Source organism: Grammomys surdaster, unplaced genomic scaffold, assembly GCF_004785775.1.
Source record: "Grammomys surdaster isolate TR1022 unplaced genomic scaffold, NIH_TR_1.0 129, whole genome shotgun sequence".
Classification (NCBI taxonomy): domain Eukaryota; kingdom Metazoa; phylum Chordata; class Mammalia; order Rodentia; family Muridae; genus Grammomys; species Grammomys surdaster.
The window spans coordinates 9,725,765-9,730,955 of record NW_021604587.1 but is presented as its reverse complement, the minus strand read 5'-3'; the positions used below and the strand labels follow the sequence as shown (position 1 = coordinate 9,730,955).

The 5,191-nt window shown below is 38.5% G+C and overlaps 1 pseudogene; it reads left to right on the top strand.

The window, feature by feature from the left end:
* Positions 1-738: 738 nt before the first annotated feature.
* On the top strand, positions 739-4,259 carry LOC114610706 (annotated as a pseudogene).
* Positions 4,260-5,191: the final 932 nt, after the last annotated feature.

The window sequence follows — 5,191 nt, the reverse complement described above, 5'->3', positions numbered from 1 at the left end:
AGTTTTAGGAATTAGTACGTGTCCATGGGATTTGTCTCAAGTTGGACTAATTATTGGTTGGCCATTCCTTCAGTCTCTGCTCACTCTCCTATGCCTGCGTTTCTCAAAGACAGGATAAATTTTTGGTTGAAAGTTTTGTGGGTGGATTGGTGTCTCTATAGCTCCATTGGGGTTCCTGCCTGGCTACAGGGTGTGGCTTCTTCAGGTTCTATCTTCTCAATGTAGTTAGTTACAGCTAAGGTCACCCTCATTGATTTAGGGGTGCTTCCCTTACCCCAGGTTTTTGCCTCATCCTGGAGATGGCCCCCCACCTCCCTACTACCATCAGTTTCAGATTTTCATGGCCATCTAGCCATTTCTCCTGTTCTTCCCACACCTGATCTTGAACCCCCTCCCATTCCCCTTCCTACCTGATGTGTTTATAAAAAGATAAAGATAAAGAATATGTTCTATGGAGATGTAAGGTATGGGGGAAGGAAATGCCTCAGCGGGCCCATGCTGAGGCATTTCTTCCCCCTGAGAATAGAGCTTATTTAGGGCATGGGGAGGGAAGTTAAGAGGGTAGTAGAGGCAGCAGAAAAAGGCAGAGAGAGGGAGAGAGTAGAGAAGTAGAGGACAGCCATGGAGAGAGGGGGAAGAGAAGGGGCAAGGGGACAGAGAAATCAAGAGAGCACCAGTATGAGAGAGCAAGAGAAAGAAGAGGGGCAAACAGTCCCTTTTATTGTGGGCCAGGCCTAAATGGCTATTGCCAGGTAACTGTGGGAGTGAAGTTAGACAGAATGCTATCACTACCCCCCTCCCTCCATTTTTAAACTTCCATATCTCAAGTAAGTTTTCTTGGCTTCTACCTTGAATCCAAGAGACTAAATTTTAGGAAAGTATTTCCCATTTCAAGAACTGTTACAACTGTTGCCAAGCAAGCAACAATTTATACTGGTACAAATCCAATGGAAGATTAAATGTAATAGCTATTTCTTTTAAATTCAAAATCAATTTGAGGTTATGTTAACAAAATACAATGTTCAAAACTATGTGTGGTGGCATATGCTTGCATTCCCAGCTCCTGAGAATCAAAGGTAAGAGAAGTAAGAATGCATATGTCTGGGATACATAGAGAAACCATGTTAGAAATTGGATTTATAGATGGTTGTGAGCAGCCATTTGAGTATTGGGAATAAAACTTAGGTCCTCTGAAAAAGTAACTCTTAATTCCTGAGCCATCTCTTCTGTCGTAATTAAATAATTGGATAAAAATTAAATATAAGTTCCAAGCCTCTCTACTGTTGCATGTTTATCCATAATAATTAAGGAGGAAGAGAGCAGTAATTTCAGGCAGGAATCTAAATCTGAGGCTAGAACAAAAAGTAGGCTTAAATGACTTTGTGCTAGGACAGGAAAGTAGGCTCAGATATTTTGATCATCCTGATAAGCCCTTAGAAACAGTGATCAGAGGAGTGACCACATGACTTTGTTTATTGCCTTGCTTTTTCTTTGACTGGTGTTTACTGTTTTGCTTGTTCCTTGACTATTTGCATCTGTTGTATTTCTAGCTCCTCAACCTATAACTGACCTTAATATTTGCATGTAATTAAAATGGTATAAAAGCAAAAAGGAGGAGGGGGGATGGGATAGGGAGTTTCTGGGGAGAGAAATAGGAAAAGGGGATAACATCTGAAATGTAAGTAAGTAAAAAATCCAATAAAGAAAAAAAAGAAGAAGAGAGGAAAATGGAACTCAGTCCTATGAAGATTTTATTTTCTTTTTCCTCTCTCTCTCTCTCTCTCTCTCTCTCTCTCTCTCTCTCTCTCTCTCTGTCTCTGTCTCTCTCTCTCTCTCTCTCTCTCTCTCTCTCTCTCTCTCTCTCTCTCTCTCGTGAGTCAATGTTCAATGTCCTTTTCTGGTCTTCGTGGCCACTAGGTATTCATGCAGTGCACAGATATATACACATGATAACATATGCATAAAATAATAATGATATTTGAAATTTTAAATTTTGTCTGATCCCTATTATTTTCATATATATGCCTATCCATTGCCCTTTCCTTCTTAACTATTATTAAAAGAATATGTCATTGAAGCATTCCAAAATATAGTTCAGATAATGACTTTTAAACATAATTATCAAACTGTTGACAACCAGATAGTTAGAGGTTCCTTGACTATTTAATTTTTAAAGTGTGAGTTTCATCAAATCAAGATGTACAATTACTCTTCATGTCAGTCACTTTGAACGTGTAGGCATGCCCACATTTCTTGTGTTGCCATCTTCAAGACACAGTAAATTTGACCACAGCAGGGGTTTGTTGATTGAGTCTTCATGCTGCCTTTAAGACATCTTTGTTCCCTGTAGCATTTTTGTAATTAGATCAGATTTAGAAGCTAGATCATTTTCCTGTCTAATACTTTGAGCAGCTATGGTCTATAGTCTTCTATGAAGACTACAAAAACAATTGTCATTGTCTTTACACTGGCTATATTAGAACTTCTAACTGGTTATACATCACAAAGTGGTACAATTTAGATTTTAATTTCTTTTCTATGTATCAGAATAAATTCATCATACTATTTCTTAATACGCAATACATTTTGTCCAGAAAAAACACCATATGATGGATTCTGTTTCTTTAGATTAATAAGATTATGAGTGATAGGAACAATTTAGTTTCCTTATATCTCCAAAATAGGAGTTTTACATTTTTAAATATTTCTATGAACTCATGAATTTAAACACATTTAATATTTTATAATCTTTTGCTATTTTACTACAAATTATTTTTATTAATAATGAACCTATTCATTCCATTACATATATACTATTTATTTTATGATTATATAGATATTTTCTTTTTTGTATACATGTAATTATATGCAACACACATGTGCAAATATAGTCTAATATACATTATACATAAGTAACTCATTATAATATAGGTAAGCTTTACATATCTTTTATGTTTGTCCACTATGTGCACTCATTATATCTTCTGAGGAATTCAAAATTACTAGTTAGTTCTTATTTCTGTACATCTCCTTCTAGTGTAGAGATTAACTATTTAATGCTAGTAACTGTTTAGCAATGGCATTAACTGTATTATGCCCTTAAATGTATTTATCTAGGTTTAGTCTATTTCCAGTCTTGTTCCTTTTTATTGTCTTTTTCTTTCTTTTTTTTCTTTTTTGGTACCTATAGTAAGTGATAGTTTAAGAAGGTATAGACTTTCTATTGTCATTTATATTGTGATTTGTAAATCTCAAAACAGAAGGGAGGGAGGGAGAGAGAGAGAGAGAGAGAGAGAGAGAGAGAGAGAGCACCAAAGAAAGAGATGAGGATAAAGGAAGATAGAGTAAGAAAAATAAAAGAACAGAAGAATAGTAATAGGAGGATGAGGATGATGATGAGGAGGAGGTTGGGGACACAGGTGAGGATAAGGACAAGGACAAGTAGGTGCATCTACAATAATATTGCAAGAATTGTCAACTATAGAAATAATATATGACCAACACAGTGCGTCTCCATTAGAAACGTGGCTGCCACCAGTCTAGTGGGTGTTTGTAGAAGAGCCTCAGCATTCCTGAAGGCTGCTGGTTCTCTAGTAAATACCAACGCCCCTGTTCCAGTTGCAGATCTTCTTTTACTTTTTTGCACACTTGTCTCATCTTTTCTCCAGTGTAAATTACTTTATACCACATTGTCAAGGAAAAGACCAGAATGTTTAGATGACCCAAAGAATTATGGGAAAGAAAAAGTCAAGTCTGGAACGTCATGGTCCTACCAGCAGCTAAGGAACAAAACTGATGAAGATTGACATAAACTTTGGTATGTCTTTGTGAAGGAAAGAATAATGCTTCTAACTCTAGAGCAGGAGGCCAAGCAACAGAGATTGCCAGTGCCAAGTCCAGAGTGGTTAGAAAAGATTGTTGTTTTCATGGATACCTTGAATAAAGTTGTCCAGGAGAGGGAAGATGCCTTAAGGATTCTTCAGACTGGTCAAGAAAAACCAAGATCTGGTGCTTGGAGAAGGGACATCTTTGGATGAGTCGTCTGACACAAATGAATCAGTGGTCTATACCTTGGTGCTTACATAAAAGAAACAACAGGAGGCGAATCTTGGCAATAGTGTATGTGTATCGCTTTGTCAAACTGAGAGTTGAGAAACATGCCCTCCTTGAAGCAAGAAAGTTTACAGAAAAAGAAAGAAAAAATCCTTCAAGCAAAGTTTCCACATCTCTCTCAAGACGTGAAATCAAGTGCTGTCTAAGATGAGATCCAGAAGTCTGGTTCCTTTGTTCTTAAAGCCTGTGTCCTTATGTGAATATCTGCTAAGCAGTTTATAAATACTTACAGATGGTAAGAAGTGTAACAAGCAGAAAGGCACAAGTCAGGAGACTTTAATCCCTCTTAGGGGGGTTGAAGGAAATAATCATGGAAGGCAGAGGGAGGGAGGTACCTGAGTGGGAGAGTGGAGGGGGGAGAGGGAAAAAGGGAACAGGATCAGATATGAGGAGGGAGACAGGAGAGAAGCCCAGAGTACCAAGAGACTGAATGGAAATAAGCCCCTGGGTAAGGGGGTGGGAGGTGGTTGGATCCTCTAGAAAATATGAGAGATCCAAAAGGTGAGAGACTCTCAGGATTCATTAGCCAAAATGCCCAACATTGGGGAGCGGAAACTTGAAGAATCCACCTTCAGTAGATAGACAGGACCTCAAAGGGAAGGACAGGGTTACTAACCCACAATCAAAATTTCTGACCCAGAATTGTTCCTGTCTAAAAGAACTACAGAGTAAAAATGAAGAAGAAACTGAAAGAAAGGAGGTACAATGGCCAGCCTAACTTGGGATCCATCTTATGAGGGGCAGGGTTGCCAAGGCCTGACAGTATTACTGATGCTATGATGTGCTTACCGATGGGAGCCTAACATTGTTGTCTTCCAAGAGACTACTAGCAGCTGACTGAGACACTTATACTGACTGCAGATACTTATACCCAATAATTGAATAGAAGTTGGGGACCTCTATGGTTAAATTAGGGGTAGTTTTGAAGAAGCTGAAAGAGAGGGTGATCCCATAGGGAGACTAGCAGACTCAACTAACCCAGACCCCAGGGAGCTCCCAGAGACTGAGCTACCAACAAGGAGCATACACAGGTCAGTTCAAGGCCCTTGGTACATAGATAGCATAGTTTTACCTGGTC